Raw genomic sequence first — 14043 nt, 5'->3', positions numbered from 1 at the left:
ATAAAAACTGTTTAAACAAAAAAAAAAATCCCCAGATGGATTGTCCCTAAATTATGAGGGTGATATTACTAAGTGGTTCATTGCATTTGAATGAGCCTGTCTTGGTAGACCGGTCCACCGGAAGCTGTGGAGTGCTATCCTGTAAAATGTTCTCAGGGAAGTGCAGGGATAGACTCCTGGCACTCAATAAGAAAGATGCTACGGCCTTTGAACTCATTAAGGGTACCCTGATCGAGGGCTTTGGATTCAGCACTGAGGAGTATAGGATCAGATTCAGGGAGTATAAGACAACCCAAAGCCAAACCTGAGTAGATTTTGTAGATTTTTCAGTGAAAACAGTAGTAGATTGGTTAAATGGTAACAATGTACATGGTTTTGAAGTTTGTATAGTTTGATAATGAAGGAGCACCTTTAGAGTAATTGTCCCCAGGAGCTTCCTGGTAGACCTAGGTCCACTTTTTCCTCTTGAATTGGGGAAGAAGGGTGACCAAGACTACCACTGGTGGGGGAAACCAAAAGAAAGAGGCCAAAAAGCCCCCCAAGGGAAAGAGGGTAACCCTAAAAATAAGTCTTCTTCAGGGCCCCCCCAAAAACTGCTCGGGAGGGTGGTCCCAGAGTCTCTTCACGGTCTAAGGTTGGGTACCACTTTTTGCCTGGTTCTGATGTGGTTTCGATTGTAGGGCACAGGGTCCCTACCAATCTGGTCCCCTGTGCCAGTTCTCTTCCCTAAAACATATACACAATTGGTACTTCTACTCCCCTATAAGTCCCTAGTAAGTCGTACCCAGGGCCTGGGAGCTGAAGAGGGTCCCCTGGGACTCCCCTCAATAGGACTATGCCCCTGTGAAATTAAAAACGACAGTCAACATGGCAATCTGCCTGGTTCCCATGCCAGGCAGCACTTCCTGAAGGTAAAAGTAAGTCAACCCTCTAGCAGGCCTTACAGCCCTAAGGTGTAGTGTGTACTGACCACATATCTGCATGAGCAGATATGCCCCTACAATACTTAAGTCAATTCTTAAATATTGTAAGTGCCAGGGAAGCCATGAGGAATACATGGGCTCGGAACTTGACAACTCTAGTTACCCAGCACCATGATGGTTTCACTGAAACCAGGAGTGTTTGATACCAAACAACTCCTTGTCATAAATACACACTGATGCCAGTGTGCAATTTATTATACAATGTACACAGAGGGCATCTTGGGTGTTCCCCCTGAAAACGTACTGACCCTGGTGTGGGCTCTGACTGGCTTTAGGCAGCCAGCCACCCCTAGACATGTTTCTGGACCCCCTGGATGGAGAGCCTCTGCTCTCTGGGACCAAAACAATGCACATCCTGGGCCGAGGTGTCACACCTCCCCCAGGATGGGCCAGTGCTCGAAGGGGAAGCTTCAAAGGCCTGCTGCCTTAATGTGACTCCCCCAGCCTCTGTTCTAACAGCAGATGGCAGACTCCAGGTTAGACCCCCACTTTGGGCAGAAAAGCCAAGAAGAGCAAGAGGTGTGCACCCTTCTGTCAACTCCACTCCTAAGGTGGGGAAGTTGAAGTGAAGCACATCTTTCAGTCCCGGTCATCTTGAAGATGGGGAGACCCCTCCAGTCGGGGCTAGGTGTATGCTCCCTCCCACAGCATGTTGGCATAATTGAGTGTTTAGTGATCCCTGGTAGAATACCCACTGGCCTTACCTGCAACCCCCTAAAATGCCCCCAAGTTTAATATTTATTTTTATTTTTTTTTTTTTTATTTTTTTTCAAAAACCTTTATTGATCCTGAAAGAGTAACACACAGCTCCACGCCTACATCCTGAGGTAACAGGCCGGCAGCGACAACATGCAGTGAAAGAATCAAGCATCACATTTTGAAGAGCCATAGCTACAGTACACAGCATGTCGCCTACAACCCATTCGGGCCGGCCGCGTAGTGGTGAAGGGAAAGCTGTTGGAGAAAGCAGTTGTGAGTCGGCATACCGGCAAGCGGAATGAGAGCGTGAAATACCTGAGGTTTCATTCAACTTTAATAACAAACCCCAAAACGAGTGCATTGTGAACTGGTCCCTCCCAGAAGTAGCCCTCCATACTCTGTATGAGGTGTTCAAAGGGTGAAGCGTGGTGCTGTGAGGGCAGTGCCGTGTATCTTGAAATGCAGTCGATAAGCAACAACGCATCGCACTACGCCCCACAGACCTGTCTCATGTTCTGGGAGGAAATGATAGTGACCCAAGTGAGAAGCGCGTCATGAATATCTACTTGTAGTGCCGTGTATGTGATGCCATACCGGGGGCGGACTATGCTGCGTTCCAGTCCTCGGGGGGGGGGGGGGCGGAAGGTCCGCCACACCACCAACCTGTGTCAGCAGGAGCTCCACGGGGCCCATGCTGCCCCGACCATCATACTAGGGACGTAAGCCCCTGCGCCTGGGGAGCTAGAGGTCTGAGGAAGGGGAGGGGAGCAGGCCACATCAGCCGTCAGCGCCATCCGCCGCATCAGCGGAGGATGCGCCTGAAACCTGTGAGCGAAGGAGGTACTCAGCCAAGGGGCCCCAAAGGTCCCTAGGGCGCGACCTGTGCGGCAAAAGATCTGCATAGCTATGCTGCTGTTCCTGCCATGTTGTCATTGTGTCCAGCCAGGTTTTGAATTTGGGCGCTCGCCCCCGTCCCCACCGGCACGCGACGTGTCGCTTAGCCAGCAGTAATCCCAAAGCGAAAAATTTCCGGTGTGTTTTGACAGCGGGATCAGCGTGACCCAGCAGCGCTATCCGAGGACAGGGCTCAATGTTTACCCCGATCATGTCAGAGAGGGCCGCAAACACCGCTACCCAATAGGCTGCCACGGCCTGGCACGTCCATGCTAAGTGCATGAAGCCTGCTCCTGGCCGTCTGCATCGTAAGCAACGATCGCTGTCACGGAGTCCGAGACGGTGCAGTTTGGCGGGGGTAAAGTAGAGGCGGTGTAGGAATTTAAAATGAACTAGCCTAAGACGAGCGTTGCCTGTCACCGCGTTGGTATGAGAGCAGCTTTCTTCCCACTGCTCATCTGACAGCGGCTCCCCCAGATCTGTGTCCCAACTGGGGCGTGCACGAAGAGGGGGGGGGGATGGAGCCGCCTGCGCGTGTCCATACAGCATGGAGACCACGTGTGACGGCATTCCCTTCTGCAATAGAGCATGTAACGGCGCCACGGTGTCCGGTTCCCCCGGAAAGTCAGGCGTAACAGCCCTGATGTTTTGCCGAAGTCTAACATATAAGAAGGTCTCCATAACCGAGGGAGAGTTGTCCCCAAAGAAGTGCGTCGCAGTGCGAAAACTCCCCTGGTGGTACAAATCCCCCCAAGTGTGAATCGCGAGTTTTGTGAGTAGCCTACGGCCGATCTCCTCCCGAGTGACGCTCAATCTGGGATCATTCGCCAGGGCCATGCGGGGTGAGTATAGGAATTTCACGTCCATATATCCTGCCAAACGTTTCCAGGCATTGACCGTGCAGTCGACCGTGGTGGGGTCTCTACGCTCCGTGCGTGCTGTCGTGTATAAATACCCGGAGGGTTGCTCTGGCCTCATATAACCATCCTCTACTGCCAAGTGCGCCATAAAGGGAGGGGGGTGGAACCAGTAGGCCGCGAAGTGACCCTGTGCACAGTCATAATATCGCCAAAAATTGGGGACATCAAACCCCCCCTGGTGATACGGCAACATGAGGGTCCGCAAGCTAAGTCTGGCTTGCTTCCCGCCCCAGATAAGTCTCGACAACTGGGAGTCAAGAGTGCGAAAGAAACAGGCGCCAGGGCTATACGGTATGTTGGTGAAGAGGTACAACAGTTTGGGAAGAATCACCATCTTTATCAGCGAGATGCGCCCCGCCATTGACAGCGGGAGGCGCATCCACCGAGTAATGTTGTCCGTGAGTTTGTCAATGACCGTCCCATAGTTGCCTCTAATCAGGGCCTCCCGATTCCTAGCCACCTGAATGCCCAGGTACTTTATCTCGGCCGATTCCCACACCAGGGGGTAATCTAGAGGAAATTGCGTGGTGTTCTCAGTCAAGGGGAACAAGGCCGATTTTGCCCAGTTGATTTGTATCCCCGAGATGGCTCCGAATTTGGTGACCTCGCGTAACAGAGGGTTCAGGTGTTCCCGCGGCTTGTGCACATATAGAGTCATATCGTCTGCGTATAGGGCAATGAGTAGTTGGCGCTCAGGATATATGAGGGCGCGGTGTTTGTGATGTTGCCGAAGCTTGGCCGCAAGGGGCTCTATGGCGATTGCGAACAGAACCGGGGAGAGAGGGCACCCCTGTCTGGTACCCCTATGGATCGCGAAGGGGGGGGAGCGGGCGCCGTTGAGCAGGACCGTAGCTCGAGGTTGGCCGTACAGCAGCCGTATCCAATCTAGGAAATTGAATGGCATGCCCATCCGCTCCAGCAAGGCAAGAAGGTAATCCCACTCTAAGGAGTCGAACGCCTTGGTGGCGTCAAGGAAAACCGCAGCTGCCTCGCTAGAAGGGTCAATATCCTGCATCACCGCATGTAGCGTGCGCAGATTGTGGGAAGTCGCGCGGTTGGGAACGAACCCGGCCTGGTCTGGGAGGACGAGGCGTTCCATAAGGAGGTTAAGACGCGTAGCCAGGACCTTCGCCAAAATCTTAACGTCCGTGTTTAGTAGCGAAAGAGGCCTGTACGAGTCGCAATGGTCCGATGGCTTGCCCGGTTTCAACAGTGACGTTATGAGTGCCTCCCGCATCGTGGCCGGCAGGGCACCCCCCTCCAACGCAGAGTAGTACACCTGCTTTAGAATGGGGGCCAGCACATGTTTGAAGGCCTTGTAAAAGTCAACCGGCAGCCCGTCAGATCCCGGCGCCTTGCCCGACTTCATGGCCATTATGGCGTCCGTTATTTCGTCTAGTTCTAGTTCGTGATGAAGGAACTTCTGCTGGGAGGGGCCCAGCCATGCAAGCGCGGTGTCGTCAAGGTACTCATGCAGGACGAGCGGTGTAGTCCTGTGGGATGTGTAAAGTTTAGTGTAGTGGTCTGTGAGGACTTTGAGTTGGGCCGCAAGGTCCCGCTGTGGGGTGCCCCGTTCATCAAGCAGGGAGGAAACGTAGTTGTGGTATCGTGGGGGGCGAACAGCGGAGGCCAAAGCCTTGCCCGGTCTGTCGCCTTCTCCGTACACCCTAGCGACAAAGGGACGCCCCAGAAATTTGCTTTCGGTGGCCGCAGCTTCCGTGTAGTCATTGAGTTTCTCTCGGAGCCGCGCCGCAGTGTCAGGCCTCCGATTGTTCCCTTCCATTTCGCGCTCTAGCACTCGCAGCTCGCTCTCCAGCCTGCGCAGATCTCCCCGTAGAGACTTGAGGACCCCCCCCCCCCCTTAGCTATGCACCAACCTCTTACGGTGACTTTGAACGCCTCCCAAACAGTAGCGAGGCTAGAGACGGAATCGATATTACGTTCAAAAAAATCTTTTATGTCTTGCTCTAGTTCCGTCTGAAACACGGGGTCCGTGAGGTGCGCGGGGTTTAGGCGCCAGCTCAGGTATGGCGATACCGCAAGGGGGATGCGGAAGGACAGCAGGACAGGGGAATGGTCCGAGAATGTGCGGGGGAGGTGGAGCGCCTCGCCCAGCCAAGGAGAGAGGCCCGGCGTAAGGAATATATAATCAAGACGTGCCCAGGAGGAATGCACTGCGGAGTAGTGTGTGTCCTGTCGGAGCGTGGGGTGGCAATGCCTCCAGGCGTCGACTAAGTGGTGCTCATCCACTAGGTTTACTAACGCACGTTGCGTGTTTGTGTAGTGCGACGCCTGCGGGCGTGATCTGTCCATTGCAGGGTTGAGTGCAGTGTTGAAGTCTCCCCCCAGTAGAATGTGCGATATTCCGAGGGTCTGAATCCTTCCCCACATAGTGAGGAGTGCGGAAGGGTCGTCAGTATTAGGGCCGTAGTAGCACGCAAACAGCATTGTATGTGAGTGGAGTGTCCCCCATGCCATGCAATACCTCCCGCCAGGATCTACCTCTGCCCCAGCAAGTATAAACCCAACCCCGCGTCTCACCAGGATAGTAACACCCCGTGCATAGCTCGAGTAAGACGAGAACACCCTACTATCCGCCCAGCGCGATGCGAAGGGGGGGGTCCCTCCCGGTTTCAAGTGTGTCTCCTGGAGCAAGGCAACGGACACTCCCTGCCTGGTCAGGTAACTCAAAACTTGCCTCATCTTCCGTGTGTCGTTCAATCCGCGAACATTCCAGGAGAGCAGCCGAAAGTTAGGCGCAGGGCGCGTGTCAGTTAGGTCCCCCATTCCCCCGGGTGGAGGTGTGCGTGGCATGTATACTTAGGTCTAGGTTGCACATAGCACTCAGCATAACATTTCAATCTTAGGTCCCCCGTATTTACCCAACCCATTTGGCTGTTCATACCTCGTCCGGAGCTATCAAGAAACCTCGGAGAAAGTCGGAACAGCAACCCACCCACGCCGGCAACCCCAACTGGCCGGGTACACGTTTCCCTCCCATCCCCTACCCCCCCAACCAAACCCATCTTAACAACCAGAACATTGGCAGTAACCACCCCTGCCTTGATGAGGAAAGGGGCGTAATGGGGAGCGCCCATTGGGGGATCGAACTCTAGGGGCGCCAGACCTGCCATCCACCTCCCTACTTACACCCACGAGGACCCAGGCATAATCCAGGGCCCCAGTATGGGACGGAGGTGGGCGACCGGGCACATAATGTGACAACAATATTTCAAGTGACATATTGGTGAATAAACATAAAAGTACCTCACCAGGAATGACGGTGGCCCATTCAGGCAAGTCCGGCCACGGCAACATACCAGGCCAAGAGGAGCATCCTCACAATTCATTCAGTCCAGCCGTTCCATCGGCGAGGACGGCCGAGAGCGTCGTGGCTCCGCGCCCCCTTTGGCCGAGTCACTACTATGTTGTTTGAGGAAGTCCTCCACCTGCTGTGGCTGCTGGAAGAACAGTTGTTTGCCACGGTGCGAGATTTTCAGCTTCGCGGGGTACAGCATCGCGTAGGGGATCTCACGGGACTGCAATTTTTTCTTAACTACGGTGAATTTCCGACGAGCCTCCTGCACAGAAGCGGTGAAATCAGGGAAGAAGGACAGCGTAGTGTTGCAGTAATTCACAGTTCCCATCTCTCGCGAGCGACGGAGCACCACGTCCCGGTCCCTATAGTTGAGGAAGCGTGCGATAATGGGTCGCGGCTGAGCCCCAGGAGGGGGACGGGCCGCGAGGGACCTGTGGGCTCTCTCCACCACGAGGTGCGGGGAGAAGGAGTCTCTGCCAAACAGTTCGGCCACCAGGTTCTCGACGAAGACCTCCAGTCTCCCAGTGTTGGTAGTCTCAGCCAGGCCGAGAATGCGAACGTTGTTGCGACGGGACCTCGCTTCTAGGTCCTCGTTCTTGTCGGCGATTATTTTGAGAAGCCGGTCCATTTGTGTCATATGCCGTCCAGCAGAAGCGGCTCCGTCCTCCAGCGTGGAGACCCTGTCCTCAGTCTCCTTTATGCGGGCGTCATGCTGGTCCAGCTTGGCGACCACTCCATCCAGCCTGGTAGTGATGTTGTCGATCTTGGAGTCTATGGTCGAAAGACTTTGTTTCAAGCCCAGCAGGAGGGATTTCCAGTCTTCGTCCGGAGGACCGGCGACGGAGGGGCCAGGCTCGGGCGGCGGCGTGGGGGCTTTTTGGGTTTCAAACGGCAATTTGGACTGCTTAGCGTCCTTGCGCCCCATGGCGCCGGGCATCCGACCCTCCACGCCCACCCCGCAGCCAACGAAGTCGAGGAGAGAGGGGGGGGCCCCACGGACAGCAGGCCCACCTCAGCCGGACAATACTAGGCAGCGTCCCTAGGCCCGCAGTAGACCGCAGTCAGCGGCCCAACGGCGCAGCCAGACAATCGAAGGATCCCAGCCCCCGTCACTCTCTCTAGCGGCAGCGGGGAACGTCCGAGCCCAGAGCCGCCCGATCCCAGGGAGGCTCTCAGCAGCTGGGAGGGGGGGCCCCCGGTGTGGTCAGCAGCTCACAGGTCAGGGTTCCAGCCAGAGGCGCAAAGACGGAGGAAGGGGCTCTATGTGCTCTTCGTCCCCGGGGGGGGGCCAAATCCTATCGCAGACAGAGGCGGCTATGCCGGCGTCACGGGCCGTCCCCGGCCGGGGGGAAGCTCAGCGCGACAAGCAGGCAGCACAGCACCAGCTCCTCAATGTACCTCCGATGCCAGATGTCAGGCCTCCAGCCAGCGTCTCCGGTCCCAGGGGAAGCCTCAGCGGTCAGCTCGGCACTCAAGCCCACGTGGCTGAGCCGGACGCGGCCAGGCCCGAGTCTCGGGCACAGGCTCCCCAGCTCCAGAGGGCTCCCCGCTCGTCCCGCGCAGATCACGCCTCCCAAGCAGGGGCAGCAGCTGGCATTCCGGCCCCACACTTCGACCAACGGAGCCGAAATCGCAGTCGTCGTGTAGGCCTCAAAGCACCGGGCTCTAGTGGATAGTCACCCCCAGGAGGTGCAGGTCGCAGGAGGGCTCGCCACTCCGCTCCGGGGAAACATAGCGGATATCTCGACCCTCAGGAGGACTTCCAAGGAGTGTTTGGCACCGGAGCGTAGCCTGGGGCATAGCGGTCACAGCGGTGAGGGTGAGGCACCGGATAGTGCGGTCAGGATGCAGGAAAGGGTCATGAATGTGCCCGGTCCGGCGGGAGCCTCACTCTCGTGCGGCCATCTTGGTCCGGCGCCCTCTAGCGCCCCTCCAAGTTTAATATTTAGGTGGCTCCCCCAGACCTGAAAACTAGACCTGCAATGACCTAAGAAAAAAAGAAATCCAAAAGCTGACCTTGCAGAGAAGCCTAAAGACTGCTGCCTTGGCCCCAGCCCTGCTGGCCTGTCTCCAGCTTTGAAGAGCCTGCAACCAAAAGGCGACCTGTCATGCAGCCAGCGACCTCTGACAACCCTGGGAAGACTACTGCCTTCAAAAAAGACTCCAATCACCTGTGGACAGCAGACCTGTCCACAAGAATTCAATTCCAAGGACTCCTTTGCTACCTGGAACCGCAAGTCCTGCCCACTTTGTACCCACAGCCCGAGTCTGAGTGGCTCACCTGTCCAGTGAAGTCTCCCCAGCGATCCTGATCTTGAATTCAGCGTTGGCTGACCTCTACAACAGCGCCTGCATTGTGAATTGTGCACCTGGCCGCCACTGTTCAGCTGGTGGTTTAGGTTTCGTGCTGCTTTGTGCCCCACCCCATGGGCTGGTCCTAATCCCTAAAGCTTGGCCCCTGCAACCGATCTAATACCCGGACGCAGCGTGGCTCCAAGCACCCTCAGTCTCCATTGAAACGCATTGGGCCGAACTCCGAAAATCTTACAGTACAAACAAGGCTTATTTTTAGGTCTCGCCTAGCGATGTAGCACTTGCGCAGCTCGCCTTGGCGAGATCTATTGTTGTCGACTGGGTTTGGAAGGGGGACAGGACATGTGCACGCGTACGGCAAGACAGATGTGCACGCGTACGGCTCGCAGCGTTATTACAACCCCTGCTCGCACCTTAGGCGTGCACATCTCCTGTCTGTGCGCGCCACGCTTACTTGAACACGTGTGGACAGCTTGTTGTTTATTCTCAGCGCTCACATCAGACAGAAGCAGCAGAGGAGCACACGCGGCGGCAGACGGTGCAAAGAGAGCAGTGGCCCCGGTAGCACACAGTGTACTCACCGTGAGTAGTACTTGCCTGGGCAAGCGCTTCCTCCTACTGCCACATACCCTCCTGCGTATCTTACCAGGTCGCTCCTTTTCAATCCCCAGCTGTCACTGCACCCCCTCCAGTGTCAGCCAGCCCTGCGCCATCTGCCGACCCCCACTATATTCTTCCAGGACTACAGACTTCGTTTCTTTCCCCCGCCAGGACAAAGGCATCGCGGCAGAACCTTTCAGCCTCTGACGCCCCCTCCATACAACTACTCCCTCCCCACATTCCTTACCGTTACGCCATACTTCAGCGTGATGCCCTGCAGCGTGTCCCCAGAGCTCACGGGAAGCTCGGTGTACCTCTCTGCCCAGGCGACTGCCGTCACGCTAGCTGTGCTGCCGTAGGAGCGTGTTTTGGTGCATGCCAGGCTCAAGGACAGTTCGGCCTCATATTCAGACTCTCAGCCTCAGCGCGGATAGACGGTGTGCCTTCTCTGGCGATCCTCAGCTTGCGCCGGGACACCCGATGTGCACGCTCAAGGCGTCTTGTGCGCTCCCACCACGCTTTCAGTTTCGCGCGCTCAGACAATGCCCCCGCTGCACTCGTGACGGCTCCGTGCGCTGACTAGATTACAGTACCGGGAGGGAAGGGCTGCGGAAGGAAGCACCGGCGGATCCATATGTAGCTGTACATTGGCCATGATTGGCAGTTTCTCTGGTGCATGCCACTGCCCCGAGTTTTTCCATTTATTTCCCAGTCATCCACTTCCCTCTGTGCACTTGCTGCTGCTCTCCTCCTCGGCATGGCCCAAATGTTTCATTTCAACCCAACCCAGGGCCCATTTACCTGCAACGTTCCGAGTTGGTGGCAGTTTTTTAATGTGTGACAGGACGGTGGACTGGGTGGAATACTGAGCATACGAGAACCAGTGGTGGGGGTGGGTGGGGCAAGGGTGTATTGTTTTGAGCTGTGACGCTCTGTAAATTTATGAATTATGAACCAAGTCTGTCTAGGGAAACCCAGATGTCTGCCTTGCGATTGTTTGCAGCATGCAAAGTGAGTTTTCTTATTGACTGCAGTCCCGACCCCCGTCTTGCCTTACACTGTAAACACAGAGGATGCAAGAATCAAGGACTGCCAAAAGTGCACCTGACACATTTTTACATGCAGGGTAAATTCCAGGTCACATGTGGAATCACAACTAACAATCATTTGCAATGCAATAGGTCTCGCATTTGCGAGAGTTTGAGCTATTAACATTGTGTTTTGAAAACTTGCAAACGGTGTGTAAATACGCACTTTGTACTTAAAGAAGCAAGGCTGGCAGTAAAAGAGGCGCAGTTACTGCCAGCCTTGCTTCTCGTAAGCAAGGACTATAAGCACCGCTTGCAGGTTTTCAAAACACATAAATAAAAAGCATTGTCATTTACAATGCCAATAGCTCAAACTCTTGCAAATGCGAGACCTATTGCATTGCAAATGCTTGTTCTAAAATTGGTGTGGATCTGCTTTTTGAGTAGTGTCCATTATTGGTCAGTGTTGTGCAATACATGTCTTACACTCCTCTTTGTTAGGCTTAAGGCAGCTCGCCCAATTTACCACTAATAGAGCTGGGTTTTACATTGAGCCCTGTACACTTTTGGAGAATCCCTGGACTCTGTGCACGGTATAACCATATGCAGAGCCAGCTTATTACACTTTCCGAAGCGCTACATACTAACAGCTTCTTGAAACTAATAAGCATGTTGGGATCTTTTCCCAGCTGATGAGTGCTATAGAAAGTATTTTAAATTCCAGTTAGTCATAAAATCTTCAAAATTTTGTAATGTTTGTGCATTCTGTACTCCTTCACTTCTGCACTTATTCTCTAGGTCACTTCACTCATTTACTACTCCACCATTCACTTATGTATCCACTCATTCATGTACTCTTTCGTTACTGCACCCATTATTCGCTATACTAATCTTATTATTCGCTTGTGCTGCACTTCTTTATCTTCTGGCATTTGCTTCAACACCAGCTCATTGCTGCACTCGCACTGCTGCACTCTTATCCTCTAATTGGTGCATCATTCTTTCAATATTTGCCCAGATTGAGCTGGGGCACCTGTCATTCATGGGTGCCCTACATCAATGCTTCTCTAAGATCTGGCTGCACCACAGGGAGTATCCTTCCTTTTACTGCCACCTCTTTAACTTCTGGTTCTCAGTTCCCTTTCACATTCTGTTATTTCTGCATTATTTCTTCTGTGCTTCATCTGTCTTCTCCTTCTTTGTATCCTTCATTCCTTTCTTTATACCAAAGTCTATCAACCTATTCAACTATCCCCTTTTTTCCCAACAGCCAAAGACACAGTCTGAAAGGACCTATACACACTGGATGTAAGAATGGGTTCTGCGTACAGGAGAGTCAGTCATTGATAAACACCTACCAGTTCTTTCATGAACAGTGCACAAAGAAAGGGCTTAAAGTGTCTAAAGGAACCTTAGCAAGATGCATAGTACACACAATTGAAATGTGTTAAAGACTAGTAGGGAAGACCTTAAGCAACACACCAAGGACCCACTCCAGAGGAAACAAGCATTTACAAACCAAACAGGTTTGTCCTTGGCAAGATTCCAATGTGTTATGTATTTATGTGCAAACATATGCAATAAATAAAAGACTATATATGAGCAGCCCACCTGACCAGACACACCAGTGCTTGCACTGAAATGTACTCCTTTTCACGCAGCTGTGCGTGCACATGTGATCAGGCAAATTGCCTTTACTCAAAGTGGAAGATAACCAATGAATGAAATGGGCTATCCCATTCTTGATGCTGTGGCAGCCAGAAGCAAAATGTGAATGAACCTTCACGAAGTGGGCTGAACAAAAGCCCTTGTGCATATACATGTATGTAGTTTTATTATAAATTCTTAGCAAGATCTGAGGCCTGTGAGGCAGCTTAAGTGGTCGCCAGGCCTAAAAATGTGAAACGTTATCACATTTTGCGAATGTGTCTATTAAAGATGTAGATATTGTATCTACATAGTCATCAGTACACACATTCACTAAATTCTTTACCATGGATATAAAACCAAAAACAGAGGCACAAATTCTGTATTGTTCTCCAACATTGCATCTTTTATATATTGACCTGCTTGAATCATTCCCCGTTCTCAGGCTGGGAATCCCAACCTGAAGATTGGAAATACCAGCCTGATGATTGGGAATGGTTTCAAGCATGTGAATGTATAAAATATATCATTGCTGGAGAACTGGAGTTACAGGTAAGTAACGAGTTTCTTCTGAAAGAAATTTAAAGTTAGCTGAAGAATAACACAAAACGAGCATTTGCAATGCAATAGGTCTCGCATTCGTGAGAGTTTAAGCTATTAGTATTGTTAATGGAAATGTTTTTTGTTTTAAAACCCAAAACATAAATAAAAGGCATTCATTTACAATGCAAATAGCTCAAACTCGCGCAAATACGAGACCTATTGCACTGCAAATGCTTGTTTTGAAATATGCACTGCATCCTTCCAATATGTCTGTTTGAACAGTTCTGTTGCATATGCACGTGCAGGGAAGCCATAGAGCTTTTTTTCTTCAGGTGACATAACATGCAAAAGGAGAACTTTTTCCTGTGCTTATAAGTTCAACACAGATGGCTCAGGAAGTAAACAATCCCACTCCTCCATTCCTGGATTGAGTGTGAAACTAATGGCTCGTGCCACACATTAAGGAATGTGAGAGTGTGCTCTCTGACGTCAAGTATGGAATTACTTACATCACCTGCATTCCTTTGGTGAATTTTGCGGCCGTGTTTGGCAAAGTGAAAGTCACTCTGCTAGCCGCTTGAACAAATGTAAAAGCAGGTGCCGTGCTGAAACTAAAAGCAGGCGTCGTGCTGAAACCTAAAGCACGGCGGGAGGGGGTGGAAGCTGCGGGCGGCAGGCACCATTGGTGTGTGTTCCGTGTTAATTTAAATAAAACAATCAATGGTGCCGAGTGCACAACAAAAAAAGGGAGTGTGTGCCATATTAAAGCTAAAGCTCGTTGCGAAACAAAAAGTAATAATGTTTTACTTGCATTGCAGCCTCTTAAACACTACCATATGTTAACTAAATGTAAAAATGCTCTTCACTTAAAGCGTGTCGGGAGGGCGCTGTGGGTGGCGGTAGCCATTGATCTGTGTGCCCATGTTTATTGTAAAAGTGGGCGTCGTGCTGAAACCTAAAGCATAGCGCCTGGGGGTGGGAGGGGGGTGCTGAGCGGGCGCCGTGTTTGTTAAAAAAAAAAACAATGTTTGGATGCCGAGTGCGCAACAGTAAGGCAAGAGTCACCATATTAAAGTTAAGTCAAATATATAGGGGAC

General features: G+C 52.4%; 1 protein-coding gene across 1 annotated transcript in view; it reads left to right on the top strand.

Annotated features, from left to right (window-relative positions):
• The window catches only part of MTDH (metadherin), a 381806-nt gene that overhangs the window by 68531 nt on the left and 299232 nt on the right, over positions 1 to 14043 (top strand). The window lies entirely within an intron of this gene.

This window comes from Triturus cristatus, chromosome 5_1 (assembly GCF_964204655.1).
Source record: "Triturus cristatus chromosome 5_1, aTriCri1.1, whole genome shotgun sequence".
Classification (NCBI taxonomy): Eukaryota; Metazoa; Chordata; class Amphibia; order Caudata; family Salamandridae; genus Triturus; species Triturus cristatus.
The sequence above is the reverse complement of the archived record's forward strand: the minus strand, read 5'-3'. Positions and strand labels throughout refer to the sequence as shown.